This window comes from Calypte anna, chromosome 5A (genome assembly GCF_003957555.1).
Source record: "Calypte anna isolate BGI_N300 chromosome 5A, bCalAnn1_v1.p, whole genome shotgun sequence".
NCBI classification, from domain to species: domain Eukaryota; kingdom Metazoa; phylum Chordata; class Aves; order Apodiformes; family Trochilidae; genus Calypte; species Calypte anna.
The window spans coordinates 30,548,265-30,574,401 of NC_044251.1; the positions used below are offsets into that span (position 1 = coordinate 30,548,265).

The 26,137-nt window shown below is 39.0% G+C and overlaps 1 protein-coding gene across 4 annotated transcripts in view; it reads right to left on the reverse strand.

Annotated features, from left to right (window-relative positions):
• BCL11B (BAF chromatin remodeling complex subunit BCL11B) overlaps nucleotides 1–26,137 on the reverse strand; it is an 89,809-nt gene that overhangs the window by 2,936 nt on the left and 60,736 nt on the right. The gene's annotated exons all lie outside the window — the stretch shown is intronic.

Below are 26,137 nucleotides of genomic sequence, written 5' to 3' on the forward strand. Positions count from 1 at the left end.
CCTGGGCATACTATAAACTATGTGCTATCTTCAAAAAGCACTTTTTCCCCCCGTCCCTTTTTTCAGTGCCTCTGCAAGACTCTGATAAATTCATAAGTATGTGTCACCTTGAAAACTGTGACCCAGGATTTGGTTGAGTTTTGTTTCTTTTTTTTAAAAGAGAAGGAGGTTCCCAGAAAAATGACACCCATTTTGGGAAATCTAAAATTAATATCCTGTTAGTTAGTTTTTTTGTTTGCTTCTTTATGAAAGGATATCGTTTGGCTAGCGATGGTCCTGCTGCACCTAAAGGTACTAAGCCTCTTGAAATTTCATAACCTAGGCTTTCCACTAGGCTTTCCGCCTGACCCATATCTTCATAACAGATCCACAGCTGAAATACACAACTCCTTTCTAGACGGGGGAGAGGGAAATTGAGAGTCATAAAACCCTGTTGCTTTATCTTGAAAATGAGAGTTTATAAGGTGAATAGAACTGTGTTATCAAAGCTACCTATGTAAAGGGGAATGACTCATAGAAGTTAAAAAATAAATAAATAAAAAAAAACCTAAATTTTAAACTCAAAGCAGGATTGCTGCTGGCTGAATTCCCCTCTTCTGGCTGTTGCAGGAACAGCTGCTGCTAACAAAACCTACAAAACCTTATACAAGAAGGCTAGAAGATTATCTGCCTACCTACCAGCCTGTCAGACTATCTAATCTTATCGCCCAGTGAACATCTACAAAAGCGTAAAGAAAAGAGCATCTATCAGATTGAGACTTATTTACAAAGGTAGGTGATAAATGCAGTGCAGCTCCTCACGCTCCTATTGATTTAGTAGGTCTATTGCTGTTGGATAGCAGCTTCAGACCCTGATTTCTGAGAAGCCAGCACTCCATAGCCAAGAAAAAACATACACAGCATAGCAGGCGTTTCTGCCTGTCTGACACAGCCCCCCGTGCCTCAGCCCTGCACACTGCATCTTTTCGGGACAGACCCAGTTGCTTTGTATAATCTCTAATAACTGCTACTGGAAAAAGCACAAGTTTGGGAATGGCACTTGGCTTGGAAAAACTGTCTGTAACTGTTATTGACATTAATGAAAGCCACGTACAAATACAGAAAGGAACTGATACATTATCCCTTAAAAATCTACTCAGCACTGAGGCAGTTAGGGAGTTTTATGTCAGCTCTGCAGCCAAAGCAACAGTAAATGCTCCCATTATTACTTCAAATATTTAAATTTCTGTTTCTTACAGAAATATGATGAAAATGTCTAGACCTTTAACTTTTCTTGCACAGCAACATGTGTAGTATAAAAAGTGACAGAAATCACTGAAGCAGACTAAAGTATATAACATACCCTGTCAAAAGCTTTTTTTAACAATATGTTTTACCTCAGCTCACCCTAGAATAGATTTTAATAAAGCCCCCTCTGAAGTGTGATCTAATAGCAAATGAAGTGCAGCATCTTACAAGGTCATATATCTTCATATTAAAGAGTGCTCTGCACCCTTCACCTTCATTTTATCCACTCTAATTAATCAATTTATTACCCACAGCTGTTCAATTCTTCCATTTTTAAAGTCACAGCATGCATTCCTTTTTTGTTGTGGGTTTTTTCTTTTAAAAAAATAAAGTATTTGAACATGTGCATGTGTGCATGCATGCTCCTTGCTTAGCTCAAGAGCTGACAGGATGAAGCAAGCAGCTGTGTATCAGACTGTGACAACAGCAGCAACACGTTTACTTCAGCAAAGGCACACATTTAAGGAGAAAAATTCCTGAGCAGTCTGAGGATCAAGGCCAATCTAAAACTGAAATGGCTGATTTTAAAAATTACCCTCAAAATGGCAGCTGGCTGGATGCTTGCTACTACATGTTTCGTTGAACTAAGATGTTTTGGTGTGTTTTGTTCTACAAAACTTCACCTCCATGTAATTCAAATGAGGAAAGTAAAACCCTCTCTTTTTAGTTTTCTTTCAAGCAGAGCAAATTATTGCTATTGGTGATATAAGATTTTCAAGCTAGAAGTCATCAAACAGTCTTCCTTTTTTTGTTGCTTAGCTTTTATGCTCCTTAATAGTCCTGTACAGGAGACCCCAACACGATGGCAAAATTGACTGCAGGCTGCCTGGCTACGAATCTCTAACTGCTCCACAAGCAGTGTCTGCATGCCTGTGTTTATATATATATTTTAACTTTCACAGCCCTCAAAGACTCTCCCCAGACTCCCTGTTTAAAAAAAAAAAAAAAAAAAAAAAAAAAGAAAGAAAAAAAAATGCTCATTTCCATATTATCACTTCATGGTTATCTTGCCTAGAAGTTGCCCTGAGCAGTGTAGATGCTTACTTTTAAGAACAGAACAATGTCAAAAAGTCTTTGAAGATCCACTCTGAACATTTTCATATTAAAAAACTTGCTAAATATTTTAAACATGCCCAGAAACAGCCATGTATTGCTCAACACGTATCCTTATATTTAATAATGCAGTGCACCTACGCTATAAAACTCTTTGTTATAAGGCTACTTTTGATATATGGCTATCTTAATCCCTTGCCTGTCTGAAGGCTGTCTAAATACCCACTTTATGACAACAACATATACAGTCTTTACCATATGTGGTCTTTATCGCTTTAGCATGTGCTTTACTTTGAGCATGTGAGCAATCAACATCAGTGAAACATAAGCATAGGCTGAAGTGCTCTGTTAGTGATGAAATTATTCATGTGCTTAAGAGTTAAGCATAGGTAAGACTTCATTAACACTGTTCAATGAATTGCATGTGGATTCAACCCTACAGTCTGTAACTCAGCATGATTTTAGGAGCTAATGGCTCAAGTATAATTATTTACCTTTGCATTACTTGATAGATATGGTTTATGTACTGAGATGAGACATCCAGGCCACAAGCTCTGAGCAGCCAATAGTAGCTTCAAGGTTGCACTAAAGCCAAACAAACACTGCCACTGAATTTCAAACATGAGACAGGTTTGAAGGGCTGAATCCTACTGAGACACAGATGTATATGTTCAGAAATACTGATTTGAAGGCTAGGAAGGACCATGAAATTAAAGAACCTTAAAGGGTTGCCCTTGTCCAGTTCCAAAGGGTGTCTATATCTATTAATATATATGGCAGATGCCATTACCCCACTTCAAGAGCTATCTGGATAGTCTACAACCTTCCCACTCTTTTACCATCATGAATATTCCCCAAATGCCCAATCTAAATCTTTCTTCCTGCAATTTAAGATCCTAATATTTTTTCCTACCTACGTGCACATGAAAAACATAGAAAACAATTTAATCTGCACATCGCATACATATGTAATCCAGCCCAGTGACCAGCAGTTGAACCATTTCATGTCTTTTAGTACCTCCTTGCCCCAATGTGATTTGGAAATGCCAAGTGAGAGATAATTCATTATATATTGGAGTAGACTGTGGCAATGGTTGACTATCTTCAGTATTAAAAATCCTATTTCTTATTGCAATTGCTGAGTTCAACTGCCAACCATTGGATCTTGTTTAATCTGGTAGTTTAAAGATTTCTTCAGTGTCTTCTCCCAAAGCAGATTATTATAAACTATGAACTTATTGAACACTCTTGCCTTTTGTTCATATTATGACAAAAGATGGTCTTTTCCAGAAATACTAAAATGTGTTCCCTCCATTACTGCATCACAGAGTATTTTCCATTTAAAGTCTAAAAGCAATAATGAGAGGTCTTCTCTTTCATGAACAACAGAAATTCAGATCCTGCCTCCCAAATTCTGCCCTTGCAGGGTGTGATGAGAAACGATGGGTCAGTTTGCCCATCCTAGAACAAAAGTAGCCTGCGTCTGTGGACATTCATCCCACTGCACCAGGCATCCTGACTATTGACTTATCTGTCCTTTGCAGTCTGACTTGTAACATTCAGTGATAGACAGATCTTCCTGCCCAGCTAGTACATGGCTTTCTATATACCATGTATGCTGAGTGCCTTTTCCATGGAGATAAATTTTTAAAAAAATATCCTCAGTTATTCTGGATAGTATCAAACAGTAATCAGAGTGAGATAAGAACTGTTGAGAATTCATTATTTTCTGCTGGGCTACAGTGACATCCAGTGAGTTTTCCCCTCAGCATGCGTGACTAATTCCATTAGCTGTAACAGAGAACAAACTCTCCCCCTTTTTAATCACCCACCTGTATCTCCTGCCATGACTGTTGTGAGGACCTACAGTCAGGTCCACATAACCATGGCCATTCTTTACCTCTAGCAATACTTGCCACATAGTGTTTCTGGTTCCCTTTACAAAAGTTACAACAGCAGCAATAAAAATGTAAGGGGGTTTCAATCCTGCTTTACTGCACCTTTAGAAGTTCAGGAACAGTAGAAACTTGCAAGCTTTAAAGAAAGGAGATCTTTTATTGTAGCTCTCAGGAACAGACATGTATCGTGTTCATACAATCCTTTCACTAGTGTTACTCTCTTCTCCAACACTCAATTTTTAATGAGTATTTTAATAATTATTCCTTGTTATTATGATGGTTACACTTATAATACCAATAAAGGTAATGTGGATGCTCCATTAAAAACACACCTTTAATTGAATTATTATTAAAATTAAAATGCTGTAATTGAGAACACTAGTTTAACAAGTCTCATAACTTACAAGACCAGCTGACATTAAAGAGAAGGACATTAAATACTGGAAAGATTTAGTGTTTCATAGTGAAGAAAATATATGGTTATATGTGGTTTGACAGGTCACCCAGACAAGGGCCAAATAATTTCCAGGTGTCTGCAAGTGTGGATATGCAGTGTGAACTATATCAGTTCATTCCCAATGCTTGACTGAGAATTCAAAAATATCTCTAATGTAGGTATTTCTGCTGAAGATGCTTTATAAACTATATTACCACTCTAAATTACCCAAGTTAGCAGGAACATTTACTTACATATGGTTATGACTGAATAAACACATGCTGAGCACACACAGCATTGAGAGGCTTAGCCTCCCTGCATTCCCTGGAGTGTTCGGAAGTGCTGCTGCTTTCATTCTAGATGGACTGACAGTCCCAATAAAAAAGACAGAGGTGTTAAGTAGGGTCCAAGCCTGGGGAAGACTCACCACTGCCAGTACAATGCCATTCACTAGCTTTAAACAACAAATGCAAAAGAATAATTTTTATGTGTGTCCCTCTTCATTTTAATTTTGGTGTTGACGTGAGCTGAAGATGTAAAATAAGCACAACTCCTATTTCCATCCCCAGAGCTAGCAGTGCATTTATCCCTACACTGCCTTGCCTAACAAAAGGGCTTAGGAGAGTCTTGGATCACACCCTGCTGTAGTAGATGGGGACTGTCACCAACAGTTCACAAAGTAAACATCAACTAGCAACTGAAGTTGGTGTTTTATGACTTAGCAAGATGTCTGCAGTCTCACAGCCTAAGCATCTCCAGCTCCACTCAGAGGAACAGACTCCCTTGTAAAGTTCAGTTGATACATAGTGCATCTCAGTCAATGATAGGAGATCAAGGTTTAGATGCAAGAGCCAAAGCATGAGGAGCCATGTAGCCTCTCATCATCTGGAAATGGGGAATCTCAGGATGAGGTTGGTGGAAAAGACTGTGACAAAAACAAAAATAAAATTGTTTTAAGAGATGGGTAGAAAAATAAGGGCTTCTGAAGAAAGGAGAAGTAACTGAGAAGTAACTTCTCAGTAACAGAACCCTGTTTCCTCCCCATATCAGTCCTTGTTCTCTTTTCCTACCTTGTCTCTTGAATAGCCTATCTCCTCCAGTGCCATCTTCAAACAGAAGAAAAATCACGACTTCATGCAATACTCTTCTCCCACACACTGCCTGAGTGTTTTACAGCTTTCCTCATCCTGCTTCTACCTGACTAGTGAGACTGCAAGTTCTCTGCAGAGGTTATGCAACAAGCATTGTACCAAGAAAACCCTCAAGTTCCTCTTGTTCCCAACACTGATTTTAATTACAGATGCAAATATTCGAGAGCATTTTCTACCTGTTGAAAAAGATCTACAATAGCACTAGTTAACACGAATATATCAAATTAATATTACACCACTATTAGAAATGTACTATTAACCAAGCTTTTTCTTTGGTGGATTAAAAGCTTCCCCACTTTTGGGAGACTATTTTATTTTTTGAAGCCATTTGTGCTTTTCAGCGGTGTTCCTTTTCTGTTAGGCAGAACTGCAAATTGTCTGTTTACCATTTTTATAATAATAATTTTTTTCATCAAATGAACTGTTTTGTGATACATGTGGAAAACCAAACAGATTAATTACCAGCCATATATTCAAGAAATCAGAATATCATAATGTCTAAAGCCAATCCTTCCATAATTCCAAGAACAAAGAGCATGAATCCTATGAAGACCCAGAATTACATACCTGGTACCTTAAATATCATACTCTTAGCCAAACTCTGATTTGAACTACCCTAACATGAAATCAAAGTAGGTCTGATAACCACCAATGAAGACACTGAATTTTTCCAGATAAGCTACACCAGGTTATCATGAACAAGGATCTTAAATAGGCTTATATGAATATATTGTCGTGATTTTTTTTCATTAAACTTTCCCTAGAAGCATTTTATATGTCCTCTCTGGCATTTATACTTACAAAAAAAGAAGGAGAGTGCAAGCAGACTACAGCCACACATAACACAAACAGATGCTTCCTGCTTCTTAATGGACACAGGCGACCTTTGGCTGAAGATGCAGCTTGTGTTCAATAGTCCCATTTTCTGCGAGACTTAATCATACCTCAGATCTGTACTGCTAGATTCACATAAATGAGCCAAATCCACAGCTCAGTTTAATTTCTAGTGCCATTACAAAATGGCAATATTATATTTTTAGGTATAAAATGTCAATAGTCATTTTGGGCAACTTCCTTCTGGATGTCCAATTTCTCATTCCTTAAAAGAGCTTGTGGCTTACAGGAAGTTAATGCTCAGCCCACAGAAGTGTAAGTAGTGCTTTTCCTTAGTGCAGAAAAAGGAAGAAAGATGTATAGCAAAATCTGAAATGCACAACACAGGGATTTTGATCTAAAAGCGCTATTAAAATGGAAAATAACATTTGTCATCTCTGAACACTTTCTTCTAATTGGTGTTAAATTAAAAAATACAAAGGCAATTTATAAAGCAGAGAAAGGGAGAAGTGTGAAAAGTGAGGAGCAAACAGCAAAATCAATATTAAAAGATCAATAGTGAATGAGTTAACTTTTAAATTAGCCCTTTGTGATACAACAGTTTCAACTGACTCTGCCTTTAGCATCTAAACAGCTTTGTGTCTTTAGTTAGCTTCTCTGAACCTAGGACATCAGCTAACAGACAAAGACTGCTTTATAAACCTGGTGTGTAAAATAGTGAAAACTAGCAGTGAAAACAGGGAATTTAAGATGGGGGGGAGGGAGGAAAATGTACTAACACATGAGATGAAAAGACCATACTACTACCCATGACTGGCAGTTTAATATATAGGATCCCACTTACAGCAGTTATGAAAAACCCTTGTACTGCTCAAGGACACTTTTAGGCCTTTTCTTTGCATAAGATATTCAAATGCATTTAAAATAATGTCAGCCTTTTCTAAAACATATGAAATATGCCAGCAGCTTCCTTTTAAAGAGGTTTCCTGTAAGTAGTTTTGTTTGAAAACTGGCAAGTGCAGGGATTTTTTTCTTTTTGCCACAAACTATTCTAAGGTGCCATTTTCTCATCTTACAAGCAACAGTTCTGAGTAATCTGAATAGGAACTTAAAGGACGATACATAAAGGAAATTGTCCATGTCATATAATTGCAAAATAAAGAGTAAATTAGGAAATAATAAAAAACACTAAGGGATAGAAACAAATTTTCCTGATTTTTTTCCCCAGGGGTACTTCAGACTGTCTTACTACCACTATTTTTAAGGGTATAAGGTGTCTGTTCATAGTTAGCAAATGAAATAGCATTTTGTTTTAATTCATTGCTTCTTTAACAAATGCTAACTCCCATCTCTGCTTCCTTAAATCCACAAAATCTCCACGTTCAGTCCTAAGAAGTATTATAAAGGCTGTAAATCTTGTTTTAATGGAATGTACATTTAGCTATGAGGAGATAATTGACGTTATGGAGGGCCTAGATGCTGAATTATATAGGTTATCTAATACAAAGGGGACTCATTACTGAAGCACTACAAACAAGTAGTAATATATGTATATTGTTCTGAGTGGCGTTATAGCAAAAGTGTTCGGGTCTGCAGGGATTTATAAAACACAAGAAAACAGCAGACATGCACTTGTAAATTTGTCTCATTTGTCTCTGAAGTTAAAGGTTATTCCCTTGATCTGAATTTGTAATAAAAACATGCTAGACTAAGGTTTGTAGAGAATGTTTGAATATGTAAATTGTGTATAATGATAGGCAATTATAGGGTAAAAACTGGACCTTATGAATGTTACAGAATTGCACAGAGCATCAAAGTATTTTCCTTCAGATGAAATATTTATCCTTTATGCATGTTATAAGCACTTTTTCAAAGGTATTCAGCAACCTATTTGAGTGGAGAGTCGACAAAAATCAAACCATTACAACTGACTAGGACTGTGGGCTTATGCACAGGAGAAGCCACAGCTTTTTACAAAATATACATAATAAATCTCTTGAACTAATGGTTCCGGAGATGGATCCTCAAGGACAAGTTCCACTGATTTTCACTCCCTTACATGAAAGCTGGTCAGATGTTTCTGCATTTTTGTTTAAGAAGCTGTGGGGGTGGAAGTATGGAGAGGGAGACTTGGGAGAATAACTAGGTAAGAATTTTTATTTTCTTGGACTGATTCAATGAAGCCATGTTCCCCCTTCAGTTTGTTCGCTGCTGTTTTATGGGAATAAAAAAATAAAATAAATAAATTTAAGAAAGAAAAAAAAAAAGAAAGAAAAAAAAAAGGATGCTGCATGGAGAGAGGAAGGAGCAAAGTCAAGAGATGATACTGTAGTTTATGCTACTGAAGATAAGGTTTTCTCCTTCTCTGAGCACGACAGTCTGTTCAGGTTAACCAACTGCAGTGTTAGAATAACTCCAGCCGACTTGTCACAGAGTACAAAAGTCATCAGCAACTGAATGTTCTTTTCTGCACCGCAATTAAGACGAATCAATACGACGTGCCACAAATGGTATTTTACTCTCAATAAGAACTCGGGCTGAGTTTATTCAGAATATTTTAGCGCTTCCCCAGGGGATTTTGGTCCGACGCAGATGGCAAATAAAGTACTCAGCCTAGGGCTAGAGCACATTATGCTAATTCTAATGTCAGATGTACTTTAATATACAGCTCTATTTAATCACCCCATTATTTCACATTTCCATATGAAAAACCTGCGGCACTTCTGCAGAGCTTTCACTCTGCGACAATGCCAGCTTCCTTCAACTAGCTCACTGCAAAAGAGAAAAGAAGACTGGTCATTCTCGCCAGTCAAAATGTTACAGTTTCAAAGTTTCAGTATTCCTGAATTTAAAGTGGGTCTTCCAGTGCAATTAGCAAATCGCTCAGATAGAATGTTGATATGTACCAAATGCTAAGGAGGCATGACTGGAAAATAAAAAAAAAAAACCAAAAAAAACCAGCCCTCTCTCTCTACCTCATCCGCTTGTGTACAAAGACATAGGCAGACACGTATCTCAAATCCGCTTACAGAACAGCAATAAGAAAAATAATGAAAATATTTTCACAGTGCAATTCAACCAATATTCTCAACACTTGTCACTAAAACACTGCTATTCCCTGCTGCATGGTTTCCGTTACTTAGAAAAGAAGAACAGACATGGCTGGCACAGCTGCCAACCTACAGATGTCTCTGAATAAAACCTTCCTTATATATCAATAATTTTAGCCTGCAACAAATTACACTTCTAAATAGATTTAGAAGTTACACACCTTCAGCATGAGCCACTGTCCAAAGTATCTGCAAATTTACCTGGATGCCTCATCTCTGGTGACCACAGAATTTGAACCTATGGACTGGAAGGTAAAATGATTCAAAACTGCTTACACTGAAAGGAACGAACGAAAAGACTTCACTGTTCAGCTGTTTTTCAAGCCATGTAGGCTCTTGATGTTCAGACAGGGAAAGTAGAAGCATTCCTTGTATCACTCTTCAGCATCCAAACTTTACCTGTGAAAGACCCTTAATTCAGCAGTTGTGTTCGGTCACCAGTGAAATGAGTTTCATGGTCTCAACAAAATTTTCCCTCAGTTTGACATAATTGGGGCTCCATGAGAACTGCTACTGTACATCAGGAAAAGCCAGGTCAGGACTGGATTATACCAAGCTCCTGTTAGACTAAAGTACACAGTTTAAGTTGATAATTTGTTTTAATCCTAAACATACTTCACAATACCTAAAACATACTTCACAAAAAAAAAATCTATTCAGAAAAAGACCTACTTTTTCCTCTAACCACCCAATCTGTATCCCTTAAAAATTGTTCAGCAATGCATGCAGCAGCCAGCACCTGGGGCCAGATCTCACCTGGTTTCACAGTTGTGCATCAACATTTAAAGATACAGAACTGAGCTGCTGTGCCTCTACATGGCATATGCCACAACTTCCATGTCCTAATTTGAACACATCAAATTATATCCCTCACATTCAAGGCAGAAATGTGTGTCTTGCCAAGCTTTCTTATTATATATGCATATATGTGGATATACGTATATATCTATATGTATTTCTGTCTCTATGTACATATACATGATTTGCTCCCTGTAAGACTGGCTATGAATACAGCACTGTGCACAAAGAAGAAAGGAAACTGAGTACAGGGCAGAGGTCTATTCTTCCTCAGCTATTCAAAAACACAATCATATCTTGGGAGAAGCATATGCAACAGTTTCACCATACTGAAAGTTTTGCCTGAATGTTAATTATAGCACAAGTTAATTTAGTAAATTAGGGCAACTTTAAGATTCGATAAAGTAGTAAGTATCTCACCCTGAAAATGAGTAGTTAATTCAAAAGAAGGAGAAAAAATGTTTCATATCCCATGAAAGCTCACCAAAGCCCATATGAATCTTTCTGCTGGCTTCAACGTGCTCTGAATCAGGGTCTTTTTCCACATTGGGACTGGTTTGTCTCAAGACACAGTCTTCACTGTAGGGATAAATCTGGCTTGTGGTGGTGTAGTGAAAGAGAACTGAGTTCACGATAGCTATAAGCAGAAAGAACTCAGATGAAAATATTTTTGAAGAGTAAGTGGAGATTTGTCTAGCAAAGTATCTTTTGTTTCTTTAGTTAAAAGAAAGACAGTTGAAAAGGGAAATACATAAACTGAAATTAATAATTTACCATTCTTTTGCTTTTTCTTAAACTGATAATATGTTGGGTTTTGGAAGAAAAAATGGATAGTAATAATTCTCTGTAGATCTATCCTATTTCTTCAGTTCACTTTAGATAAACTGACTGCATTCTTACACTCTGTTACTAAGAATTCTTTGAAAATACTGTAGCTTATACTAGCAAAATGTTTATTATCTTAGCATCTTTATTCTTGGCAATAAAAAAAATTGTGTAATGCCACTCAATTTTCATCGCTATGGAAATTTTGTGAATTTCAGAATGTCTGCAGACACTAAGGGCTTCCTACAGGACTCAGAAAGTCCTGCAAAGGAAAATCCCAGACTGGGTGAACAAAGAAGCAAAATAATCAGAAGGTTTTAAAGGTTAAATATGGGGGTGACATGGGCACAAGGGAAGGAGGAAGGTATAAAAACGCTTTAGATGAGAAGTAAAACCCATCAGTTACAGAAGCAGAGATCTTGGGGGCTGCTCTAAATTAAGCAGTTAAATTGCAATCTATGGCCATGAAGTTGCAAAAGATGAATCTCCAATAATACTTTCTGAAGTGCAAAGATAAAAACAGTTTTTGCTCCTTAAATAAGTGGTGGTTTATGTCACTATAACATGGCAGAAAATAATGTCTATGTCAACTTAAAAGAAGATCCTAAAGACTTCCTATTTTATTTTTCCACAATACAGATTGATCACCTAAGAGAAGCATAATTAAACAATGTTAAGCATCCCAAGCCCTTTGAGAATGTGCTGCTGAAAAATATTTTTAGAACAATCACTGTAGCAATTCTTCTTAGTTGTAGAGACACTCCAAATCAAAAAGTCAATTTTTCCTCTATTTGCAGAAGTGTGCTGGTTTTCACTGGAAAGGCGCCTGTGTTTTGTTTGGCTGCTGTTCATATACTGCCTTGGCAGGATTTCCTTGGATTGCTTACAGTGAACATTGCTCTTGCATACAGTAGCACTCCCATTTTAACCGTCCCAGCCACACGTTTTCTAATAACACAGGGAGAGCTGAAAAATCCCTATAAGCACAGCTCTTTAAAGCAGTAACAGAAGGGGGTGGGGGGTGGAGGACAAGAAGGGGGGGAGGCTTTGCCTGTTCGAAATCCAGCGCTGCAAACAGAGGAGAGTCCTTTTAAAAACAACCAATGTGAATTGTGTTTAAGGAGCAGCTTTCCAGGAAAAACAAAAAACATCTCCGAGAAGAGGGCCTGATTCAGCTGATTCACCACATCTGATCTGCACTGGCCAAATTCCGAGAGTCACTGAATTGAGTCGTAAGGATTGTTTATTTTCTGTTTTTTAAAAATTTTTCCTGCCCTTCTGACAGATGTGCAGATAATTTAATAATGCCTGGTATTACCTTGCGTGGTTGAGACCCTGCACCTGAGCCTGCATTCCTTGCGCATCCAAATTTTCCACCCCGTCAGGGCGGGAGATTGGGGTACACAGGGAACACAGGGCTCTACTGTGGGAATCAAACAGGCAGGCAAGAGGGAAGAGGAGGACATCTATCTGCTGAAATAGTTGCAGGAAACAAATGCAGCATTTCTACCTACGGCTGAGAGAGAGAGAAAGCCAATAACAAAACCGTTATTCAGCTCCGTGCCCTTTACAAATAGGACTGACTTGTTAGTGGACAGCTGCAGCTCAGCCCCCCTCCACGCCATTCCAACTTGCTGCCTTTGCCACCCTGCTTTTGGAGTTCGACAGCAATTTGCATCTCCATGCATCTCATTTCTCATTAAGTAAGTTGATTAATTTGGGCAAGGGAAGTCGTCATTCAAAAAAACCAGAAATTTCCACTGGCATTATTTCTGCCTTTCAAAATTCCCACCCCCACCGGTCAGCCCCCACTTTACCCCTCTCTTTCTCCCTGTTCCTTTCTCCCCCCTTCCCGCTGCCTCCCTCCCTCCCTCTGCCTCTTTCTCTCTGTTGTTTACAAAGGTTTCATTATGTTTTCAACTAATCAGAAAGGCCTACTAATACACAATTAACATGTGACTATAAAAAAAAATAGCTTCCAGAAGAAGGAAAAGTAATTAAGTAGAGAATGCTTTTCAGTAAGTGCTCGCTTTAACCCATCGTCAGAGAACAGAGTCTAGGTTAGTCCACAATGGATGGAACAGATGCCAAGGGCAAAATGTTAAAAGCAAATAAAAAAGGACATTATTTTCTTTGGGAATAATAACTATCAACACCACAAAAACGAACATCAGACTGCAGTTGTTTTTATCTGACCTTCTCCTCTTTCCTCCACTTTTCTAAAGTGCCTTTTCTGTCTGTTTCATTTAAATAAATACAAAAATAAAGGTATCATTTATTGCATCTTTGCTTCCAAGATGACAAGAAACCAAGTAATCACCATCACTATCAAATGGCACAATGCTGTAGGTTATTAAAAAGATTTTACTTTAAAATATTTAAGGCCTGAACATACTCATAAACTAAGCTACTGACTGATAAATCGGTAGGAATTCTGCCCAAACAATGACAAGATATGTTGGAACCTCTACAAGTTGTGCTGTACTATCAGACCATAGAGGAATTATAGGAGTGAGTTTTAAGGCTTGCAGTGCTTACAGCACCTCAGTTACTAACTCTGGATCTATCTGCTGACACTGTCCTCAGTCTGAGAGTTGCCATAGCGGTTGACAGCCTGAGGACCCCAGCATATATAAAATATACACAACATGCATGTCTGCATAGTGGGGGAAGGAGGTGCATAAATTAAAATATTATCTAAATAGATTCATCTTTCTTTGTTTGTTTCTGGTTTCTTATGGGGATTGTCAAAATATGTCCAAATGCTCCCCGTGTTCCTGACATATCCAGTCAACCTCCATAGCAAAAATTATTCCCCTTGGAAAAATATATATTTCTCTAGATGTCTGGCAGTGGAGTGGAGTGTTTGAGATATTTTTTATTTCTGTTCCCCTCCCTCAAATTAATTCTAAAACAAGCAGACATTTAGTTGTGTATTTTGAAAACCAAATTCTGCCAAGGAGTTCAGTGTTTTGGCAGACACTAAACACCACTGAAATCAAGGGGGAGATAAGGGGCATTGGGACCAATGGGTCCTCCAAAGTCACAAAGGACCATGTGCAATAACAGCTCCTTTCCTTACATTCCCCCCAATTAATATTCCAAACTATGTATCACATACAGAGTATTTTTTACTATCCAAAATCCCATTAGTTTCATTGGCACTTTAGGTAATAAGATTTGCATGGTAAAAATTCCATTTCTATTAGATTGGGTCCATAGAACTCACCAGACTGATATGATTGTCAGAGGAAAGGGAGGATGTGTGGGTTTGTTACAATATGAGGATTTGTCCACATAGAATTTGGCACCAGTTTAATCAAAAGGACTCACTTTAACCAGTGCAAAACCCAGTGTAGCCTCTATTTCTGTCAGCTTAAAACTGTCTATATCAGGAAATTTCTCACTGTAAACTTATATACGTATGCAAAACAGGTCAGTTAAACTGGGGTGGCAATCAATTAAAACCATCTATACTCTGAAGTACTCTAGATTATCAGTCTGAAAGACCCCTTTAGTTTAATTAGTGGAAGAGAGTGTTCAAGCCAGACCCAAATGCTGCGTTGACTTCACACAGGAAGGCTGTAAGACAAATGATGGAATCCTGGGCTGGAACCTTGAAGTCTCTTTGAAGGGAGAGTAAAATTGGTCAGATCCTGTCAGCCAGACACTACTACTCATGCCCATATACAAAACAAAACCCCTGGGTCATGCCCCCATGAGGGACCCCATTATCAAACATGGACACCAGCAGAAGTTTAGGGAAAGAGTATGTGAACCACAGTAGAAAAAAGTTCACAATTAGACCCTATATAGACCTCCCATCTCCTAGCAATCAATGACTTAGAGTGTTTCAGTATCAGGGGTTGATCCAGACAAGATTAGCATTTTTATTAACCACCCACCAGCTGTTTCTGACTATGCTTAGTCCTTTTCTGAACCTGTTGTTACTTTTAGCCACAGCAACATCCTCCAGCAGTGAGTTCCACACCTGCATGAGGTGTGAGAAAAAAAATGGCATTTGCTTTAGGTCTTCTGCCTGACTCAGAGGGCACTGAACAGGGACACCTGAGTGCCACGGCAGCAGATTGTTAAAGAATACTTCCTAGCATTAAGGACAGTAAATTCATATGCTCTGCTTTTACACAGTTCTTACTTCAGCCAAATCCTACTGATTCTATGGGAGACTGACTTCTTACTAACAGTGGGCACAAGTCACATATGGCAGCTCCTTACCAAATCATCTTCCCTTGAGACAGTTTGCTTTTGATTTCTGATCAACTGAACAGTTTCTAATTCTGCTCCTACTCTAGTTTTAACATCTAGTCTAAGTTTAAATGCTTTAAACAAAGGAAATGTATTCACCAATGCTAGGAGTTGGGTAGAAGTACTTTGCTGGATACAATCTGAAAATCAGTCCTGGTCTGAAATTTTTTCCTAAAGCTCATTTCACATGTAGCTCAATGAACCTATTACCGATGGCTGCACTCTCATTCTAAAAATGCATTTGATGTGTAGCAGCAAGCTGACACTGAAACCCTGTTGGCTTCACAGATTTCATAACCTCACTCCAGACCTTCTGGAAATGGGGCCTGGAGGGCGTGTCACACTGCTGAATCTCTGTTGCTTGTTATTTGAATCATATTTCCTCTACCTGCCCCTTATTTAACTTGCTGATATGAATTTATTTCTTTTCATCTTTCCCTATGAAGCCTACCTGCCAACTTTTTATTCACTTGTGTTGCTCTTCTCTGAATTGCCTCCAATTTGTCAACACCCTCCCATTAGCAAGGTGCACAGAATTACACAGTCTTGGGTCATTGTTCTGTGAGAAAATAGTTTCCCATTTAGTCTTGCAGAGGATCAAATTCTGACTTCAAGAACCCTCTGGGATGGTGACACTGATGACCAGATTTGGCCCATGTGCACAATAAAGGATGATAATAGTGTACAAAATGAGAAGTTTGGGTATTTTCCACAGATCAGTGTCATTGTCCCTGGATCAAGCAGTGATCAAGAACTTCTTCAACCCCTGAGAAAGGCAGGAAGAGCTGGGTGATGGAGGGATTAATTGACAGCCTTCAGTCTAGACTGTTTTGCCTTTATCAATCTCAGGCAGATGCTTAACTCTACAGAGAAGTTATTTTCTAACCAAAATATCATGGCATGCCAGATTTACAAAAAAATGTAATTGAGGGATATAGGATGCAAAGCAGCAAGAAGGGCCCTGGATGTGCACAGAGCAGAGAGAAATCAGGCTGACTTATAGCTGGAGTTTGGCGGTAAGCACCAGATAAGCATCCAGGGGTGTCTGACAAGGGACAGATAGTGAGGATGCCAAGGAATTCTTTGGGGAATCCCACTGGGGTGTAACAAGAAGCAATGGGATTTAATTGGGCCAGTGACAGTCTAGGCCGATTATCAGGAAAATGTTTCCCAACTCTGAGGCCAGCAAATCCTTAAGAGAAGCCCCAAGCTGGTGGCGTCTCAGATGAGGAGGAGCCCTGGAGAGTATATGACAAAAATAATGTCACCTTGCCAGCACCAGGCTGGCATTAAGAAACAGGCATTTTCTGCTTTCTAAATTTATGTCTGTGATTCACAAGAATGAATTGGGTTGCTTCTAGTACCCCATTTAGAAACACCGGACTCAACATGAGCTGAACACATCCCCTCCAACCTCAACAGAGGCTGTGTTGTATGGGAGCCTTGGTGAGCTCTAGAAATTAGTGTTATCAATATCAATCACTGGGAAATCAGGTCAAAACTGTTAATATCTCATCAGTCACACAGATTGCATCTCTTTCCCAACACACACCTAGAGATTTATTATTAGGGTACCTCCGCTCTTTTGTATTTTTAAATCAAGCTGATTCATATACTTTAAAATTCATTATACAATTAAAATATATATGACAGTGAAAGATTTTTTTCCCTAGCTCATTAGGAAATACATATGATACATGTTTATAAATTGCATATTATCATCTTTTTACACCTAATGATATGTGCTTTCTCAGGCAAGATGGCTTCTTACTTAGACTAATTTATTCTATTCCATATCTACATGCACAAGGTATTTTTCTTTAAGCTCGGTCATTTAGGTCTATCCATAAAACATGTTCTTTGGGTTTTGCTGCAAGGGGCAGAGGGAAGGGAAACAAGAATGAACACTTGAGTCAATATTTATGCCTTTGTCAAGATGGATGAGGAATGGGTAAATCTGGTGTATATGCTTAGTCTGCTGAACTTGGCAAAATGGACTCTGCTCAACAGACCCATCAAAGTCAACAAATCGTCTCCCATTTAAGTAACAGCGAATGCTGGGTACCAGAAAACAGAGAAGTCCTAACCACTTCAGTGGATAACATGAACTTTCACGATGACAAAATGAACAGCCCTATCCGCTCCCTCAAGAGGTAAGATAAACAGTCAAGGTCATTGACATGTTGGAAGAAATAATAATTTTTGAGGTATCAATTAAAAAATGCTAATTTCTATTTCTGCATCCTCCACCTATTAAGATCCCCTGCATTTAGTAGCCTTCAGTTCTTCCAAGCACCAATACACACAATTGTTCTCAACTGCACTCTTGTGTTTGAAAAAAAGAAAAAATGCATTAACTTTGCCTTCCTGAAGACTAAAATGGGACAGAGGCATGAAAGCTCCCCTAATTCTCTAGCCCTCAAAGCATGAAAAGGGACTTGCATCTTTTTATTCCTCAAATCAAAGAGGACTTAAATCAAAGTGGTCACTCCTGCTTCAGCCTATGGCCTGACCTTCCTCAGAGATTTGGAACGATTTGTCACATCTCCTGCACAGTGTGGGGTGCTCTGAAAGCACAAAGCAGTGAATGGAAAAGGCTGGAGCCATATTTCACACAGTTCCACACTCCCAGTTCTTTGTCCCCTGGGTACACCGATGTGCTTGTGTCAGGTTTTGGAGCTGTAGGCTGACTGAAGGCAGAACAAGGCCCTCTGTGCCTCAGCCATGTGCTGCCCCTTTCATAGACATTGCTATCTCTGGAGGAGAATATGTGGCTGTGGTGCACACACAATTTCAGCAGAATGGGCAGGACTGGAAAGCAGGACGGACTGGGAAAGGTACCCAGACATACTGCCTGCAAAAAAACCACCAGGCTGTAAGAGAAGAGTCATCTGCAGGCTACCCACAGAAGAGGACAGTGAAGCTCCATTGAAGCTACAGATGACTAGAGAGCTGAATACCACCCTTTGAATCTCACACTGATTCATACACTCCATTTCTATCTTTTCCTTACTAGTTATCCTTCCCTCCTTTGCCAACTTCCCCTTCATTTTACATCCTACCATCAGTATCTGTTCTGGTGGCTTCTTTTTAATTCTTCTGCTGAAGTACCAGTCAGAAACTAAGCAGACCAAATTTTACCCTATTGGAAATCTACGAGAGCCTTTTACCAGAGATAAATGTAGCCCTGCGGACACAATAGGGTGCAAAAGAGTGGCATATGGAGAGATCTGATTGCCATTCCTGTAAGGATACAGACAGTGTAGTTATGTGGTGATTATTACATAACCCACACCTCTATAATGTACAACAGGAGTCAAACTTGTGCACTTAAGTAATAAAAGGTTTACAAATGGGCCTCTTTTATTAATGTAAATAGTCTTCTCTATTTTATTAAGATCCATCTATTTTATGGTGCACTGAGCTAACAAGCAATCTTCAGTTGCCACCTCACGTGTCTGCATTGCATAGTACAATTCCTCCTAGATAAATATCTCAAGAGAAGCGGGAAAACAATTAAAACTAGAAGGTAATAAATGATGAAGAAGCCTATGAAGAGCATGCTGGCCCTCTTCCCAGTCTTCATTCATGCATCAAAAAATCCCATAGCTCTGAGTCTTTGAGAGGGCAGCTGGGCAGTAGGGATGTCCACAGTAATATAAATGGGAATTAGATATGATCGAATGTGCTCATTGCATTTTCAACAGCACATGTAATCATCTCCCCCCTTTCCTCCAGTTCCCCCACCCCTCACCCTGCTACGAGAATAGATGACAAACGATCCTGTAACCAAGCAACTGGGCAATTGAAGAGTTTTAAAGTTCCAGTACATGATAGCTTAGCTGTGATCATTTGGATGATCAGTCTCTGACTGAGAACGTCATCCCTATTTTCTGAGTTAAATACCTTTGCTCTCTCCAAATACATTTACCCTGGCAAGGGTTGGAAGGTTTGGTTGAGGCAGAATTTTGTCCTCACAGCTTAGCAATTCTATTACTCCTGCTGCTCTTTGACACATTCAAGAGGATGATGACTACAGATGAAATGAAGATCCATCCACTCAACAGTCACCTGCATGGCAGCAATGGAGGCAGTCCAGTTAATACAGCCCTGGTGAGATGTGATAACCCATCAGCGATACCCCAATGAGATTTCATCCCCAGCTAGTGAATGCTTCTACAGAGTCCATCGGTAGGCACACTTAGCACAGATTAATCCACCACCATTAATCTAGTTCTTTGTATAATACAATAACCTTATTTATAAGAATTAAGTCACTGAAAACAATTTTAAATATCTAAATCTTTTTCATGGATCTATTCTATCTGCAGTAGCCCTCTCCACTGGGGGATGGATTGTGAGATAATTGATTTTGATGCCACCACGTGCGCCCTTGCTTTAGACTCAGGACGCATAACTCACATGGAGGTCAATTATCTCATAGTACAATCCCCAGTGGCACAGTGTATGGCTTTAAAAGACCCTATGCTAGAAAAAGTATACCATTATCACAGAGTGGCATTTGCTTCCAAGCAAAAAATGTAATAGAAAAATTGTTTATTGTATATCCACATTACATATCAAATATAAAAGGAGTATGTTTAATGTTTATCCATTTGTACAGGTATGTCTATAAATCTCACCACTAAAGTATCTTTCACACAGATGCAGAAAAAAGTACAAAAGATTTTTAACTCCTGAGTTGTAAAATGACTATCTATAGTAAGAACATTCTGTTCTACCCATTTGAATAAATAAGGCAAATTCGTTTAAAAGAAATTCAGCAAAGAATCTGCTAATTGTTTCAAAATTCTGAGCTGTATTAAGCATTCTAAAATCCTTCAGTATCTGGCAATACTGAGTCAGCATTCACAAATCATCTGTAATTGTTAACTAGCTACTACGGATGAAAATTTTTAGTAATAAAACTCTACCCTATTAAGTTGACCTAAGATAAGTTTTCTGGCTGATCACTGAGTGCGGGTGGTCATACCAGCATTTGTACATCTCCATTTAGCAAAAGGGGCCCAAATGAATGTGGCAGTATTCTAAAGAAAACTAGTCATAGGTAACTAAACCCGCTACAAAGGCCTTGGCAAGCTACCCTGAGAACATGCTGCCAAATTCCAAAGAGGGGTGAATGCTTTCCAATCCCCAGCAACATTCAGGTTATACTCTTCAGTGAGGTAGAGGTTAAGTCAGTATTAGGTAAAGAAAATTGGTGCAAATAGTGACATCTTTACCAGGCTGACATTCTAGCCTGTGCAGTAAGAGGTAACTTGTAGGCAAGGGGATATGGCAGAAAAATCAACCAACCAGAAAATACCACATAGTCTTTTGGTAGTCAAGCTCCTTGATGCCTCTTCATAAGCATGTTCCTTCAGTCCCAGTTTTTTAAGTTACATACAGTTTCTGAAGGTATTCAAAATTTACCACTTACAAATCCATTTGTTTTTTTACCACCTTAAGCCCAGAGAATATAGCCTTAGCCATTTGAATACCAGGTCTTGCAAGTGGGACTGAGATGAGCCTCAAAGTGAAGACAGTGAAAGAAATTAGGAAACTATCATGGGAATGTGCATCACTGGGAACCTTTAAAGCTAAATGAGATCCGTGCTGCTTTTCAAAGTCAGGCTGAAAAATCTAAGAGCTTCAAGTTAAAAAACACACACTTCAGGAAATTAAGAGATAAGTGCAGCTTGAATTTTTCATCACTGCTGCTTAGTGTAGGTTTATTGGACACTTTTAAGTAGAGAAAAGAATGCCTGGCAAAGATCATCTCCAGCATGCAGAGATTCAAACCTGGAACTATTAACATCCTTTTCATGGTAAATAAGTAAAATCAATAAATTTACCCTCTTCCTCCATGTCAGAGTTACTGTGACCATGATAGTGCAGACATGCTAGGGGGGCTTGGGGAGTAACCGGGCTCACTGCATTGCTCTCTCTGAACTTACTTCTCATGGCACTGGACAGTAATTAGCAAAACCAAAAAGACTAAAAAAAACCCACCACCCAACACCGTCCCCCCTCCTATCCCCCCAAAAAAACCCAACAAACACAAAACAAACAAAAAAACAAACATCAAAACAGAAAACCAAAAGAAAAACCCCTCCAGATCTTGTGAACTATGGGAGTGCAGGAGGCCAGGTCCCTGTAGAGTCTGGCTGGTTTAATAACACTAGTAAGAAAACAAGCGTGGTAAAAAGAACGATCAGAGTGTTCAAGAGTAGAGAACAGAATACCAATCACATTGCAACTGCTGAAACACTGCCTGTTCTTCTCCTTGCCGAGACACTAACCCCAAACAATTTGCTGCAGCAAAGGATCAGATTTAATGAAACAACATGGCTGGAAGGACTTGGGTGGCAGGACACCTGGCAGACTGTCCTACTCAGCACACAGACTCCAGTGCAGGCAGGGCAAGACCTGGGCTTCCATCTCCTTGCAGGGTGTTGGTCCCTTCCTTGGTCCCCTGAGATATGGCAGTCCCCAAGCAGTGTGTGTAAGAGGCAGACCTACAAGTCTCTTCACTCCTGTTCCTTCCATCTTCTTTCCTCTGCAACAGACCCCAGGGATGCCGCTCATGCACCCCAGAGCAAGGCTGATGTTGGAAATGCTGACGTGAGCTGAAGCAGGAGAAGAATGGAGGACACTCACTCTACTGTTCTCACAGTGGTGTTGGGAGAAACCTCACTTTTCCCTTACATTTTGAAGCCTCTATCAACAGCGACTTTCCTCCCCAAAACTACTCACTGACCCTCAGGAAGACCTGTTTGCAAACAAACCATACCTTGGCAGGGTGAAAGGACTGCAGCCAGTCCCAAAATGTGCCCTCCTAAGTTCTAACACAGGTAACCAGAGTGTCCTGTGCCTTCTGTTACCATTTCTGCTGGATTTACATGCTGCCCAGTCTCCCTGAGTGTATCCTGCAGCCCACCACACTGCGTGTGGAACACCGTGGGCCCATCAACTCAGCATGACACAAGTTCTCACGCTTAAGTGATGTTTTGCACCCAGTTATTGTCCACAAACCATTATTTGTCAAAAAAAAACCAAACAAAAGGAGAACATAGGAGATACTTTTACTTGATACTTTTCTGGTTCCTGAAAATATGAGATAATGCATAAAAATGTTCATTACAGAATTATTCACTTTTCTCCATGATTCACGTCCCAGTAATTACCGTGACCAGCCTAATAAAAACTGCTACAAAACGAAGGTCAACTAGCAGTTAGAAGCGTTCATTTTCATTTCAATGTATTCATCTCTGGCTCCTAATGGCCTCATTTTCTCCTATGCTCTTTAATAAATACCACTGAATTACAGGTTAAATAGCTAAATTAAATTATTGCAATTACAGCGTGCAGAGCACTGAAACTGGTTTACCTTTCCCAGTTCAATTAGAAGGGAAGTTTCAACAGCCTGAGACTCCTGATTGCTGTCAATATTCTGAATCACTAGGAATCTGCACTAAGGGCCAGGTTATTTGGTTACAGACTGGCTAATTTCTCCAACTCTCTTCCCTCCTGTAAAAAAAGGAATTACTTAAGCACTCTCAGCTAAAATAAAATGAGGCAATCAAAGTATTTTGGGGCAAAGCAATCACAACACATAATTGATTCTTTTTGACTGAAGAGAAAAAAGCCTTGAAGTTACTCAGACTGACAAGAGTATAGGAAACAACTTTCTTCCTGTAAAGGATAGGCAAGTACATTTTAATAAATATGAATGCTTAACCTGCCACCGGCCTACAATTATTTTACATGTGCAAATTAAAGATGTTCTTCATTATTTAAATATATTCCATCATTTGTTGATGTTGCCCCTTACACAGGCTTAATTATTTAACGTCTCTTTATAAGAATGAATATCTTTATAATAAGGACTGTTGGAAGAGAAATATATAAAAAAGAAAAAAAAAAGTCTTTTTCCAAAAGATCCCAGAGCATGCAGTGATATTTGTTGTGGAAGAGCTCCCCCTTACTTCTTCACTCTCATGTTTGCAAAAAGCACCCAAAAAGCTATCAAAGATGGGAAAGTCTTTCCTTCAATGATAATAGGACATGAAACAGGCACACTCAAATACAGTTAGAACAAGAGACTGAAATATTTTGACTGCTCAGTGTTATTGCTATTTCTAGCATCAAGGGGAGAGGGAATCTGTCTGTCTTACACTAAAATTCACATGTTCAAAGCCACATGTTCTGTACTACACTGAAATGGAGAAATGATTCTGTCACTGTAAGAAAAGAGAGGTGGACCATGCAGCTAAGTCACTCACAGGCCTGGAATATTCCTATTTAGGACAACTATGGGAAGGGAAGAAAGGAAGTCACTTTGTGGCAAGTTGAGGAGCCACATAAAAACACTTATGTGGCTCATAAAGCAAAGCCAAACAAAAAATACATACATTTGATAAGGTAATTGGGACCATACACAAAATCCTCTTCTTCTATTATCTCACCTTTCATATGGTTTGCTAATACAAATATTTAATTCCTGCTAATCAGCAGGGTGTAAGAAAGAGCAGAATATGGCCAACACACCAACACAGAGCTGGGATTAATATGAATGTTGACGAGTGTACACTGATAGGGACACAACTGTGAATTAAGATGACATCAGTCATTTTACATGCCACACCAAGACTGTGGAATAGAAGTGAGATTTTGCCTACTGGATTTGGGGTTGGGGGTTTTTTCAGATGCAAACAATCTTAATGAGTCACAGTATTGCACTGGTGCTTGCTATCAGTAGCTTAAGCACTACTGTATCCTTACTATATTTTCTACAAATTACAAACCACAGTTCTCATGAACTTGGATATTGAGCCAGATTCCACACATGAATTACCAAAATCAAACCTGCAATAAGGTAACCTACAGTGCATGCAGATTCTGAATGTACTTTATAATAATGCAAAAGCCAGTTAGTAGCAGCACCTAGAGCCCTGAAGGAGAGGAAAGCACTGTTCAGAGCTTTGAGTGACTCAGCAGAGAAAGCCAGAACCACAAATAGAAAGCACTATCAGGATCACTATGAAGTCCTGAGAAAAAAGTACTAAAGGGCTCCATGCTAATGCAAGTAGCGGAAGAGGATAAGGAGTTCTAAAAGTGTGAATTTCTCAAACTCATCCCTCTAAGCAAACTTGAAAGGTTTGATTCTCCACCCACCTTTCCTCAACCTGAGATCAGGCCCTCAGTTCACATACAGCCTTGTGAACTGAACCATGCAGAGCTTGAACAGTTCTAGCCAAAACTGTAGCAATGGAAATGAATTGAGTGTTTAGTGAGAGCTGACAAATTAGGTTACATCTCTCCTACTGTGAAGTGCATGCACTCTACAAGGTATGTTTCCTCTGCCTTTCTGCCAGGTCTGAGGGCACCTGTTACACTCTAGGGCTAAGTGACCCATATCTGGACTTTCAGATCCTATTTGGAACTCAGCTAGGATAGACAGGATACGGAGGAGACAATCAGAAGGCTTTTGTTATGAATATCACATTTTAAATGCTCTTGCAGGATAACTGTACCAGCCAAGCAATGTAATCAATGCATAAATTTTGTTTCTACAGGACATCACAGATCCTACCTGACAGATTTGACTTACATGACTAAAGTTAAAAGAAGTTGGAAGACCATGGACTAGAGCTGCTCAGAACATTTTTCCCAGAGATTCTTGACAGTTAAAATGACCCAATTTGAGAAATGAGTTTCAGTGAATGTTCATCAGAAAGACTGTGCAATGTGCAAGAGCAACAAAAGGAGTCGCCTACTGGTCAGGAACGTGCCCTGGTAGTCACGAGACCTGACTTGTTTTATTAGACTGAAAATGATCTGTGAGAAAGATGCTGAAGCAACATTGATACTGACACAGAAGACAACAGGTTTGAACCAAAATATCATGATTTGAGGTTAAAACTGAAGAAAAATTCAATTTTTCAGAAATCTCCTAAGTTTTGGTTTTATTCCAGTAAGTAGTAAAACAATTTGAAATATTAATAATTGATGCAAAGTGAACATTTGCTATTCTTCTCAATTCTTAGGATGCAGATCCTTCTGAGAAACCTGACAGAAGTCACCACAAAGCTTCTAGTGGTTTGAAAGTACCATTTTCACACCTTTATAATGTTGGGGCAGGTTCAGTGTTCTACATGTGAAGGTGAAGGAAGTTGGACTTTTCTGGGCAAATTCAAGGTTTTGTATCACTATGAAGTTCAAGTATCCTCAGCTAGAAGCAAAGTAGAAAAGAATACTAGTGCATTTGTAAAAAAAAAATAAAATAAAAGGAAATGTAAAGTATACTTCTACAATTCCTTGAATTACAGAAACCAGTTAAAAACCTCAGGCTAATTGAAAACACGAACAAACACCAACTTTATTTTTTCACTCTTTTTGTAATAACTCTGTGAAGCATAGTTTGTACCCTCCAGCAAGAAACCTTTTTTACTCCCTAGGGAAGAAACATCAGCCTGC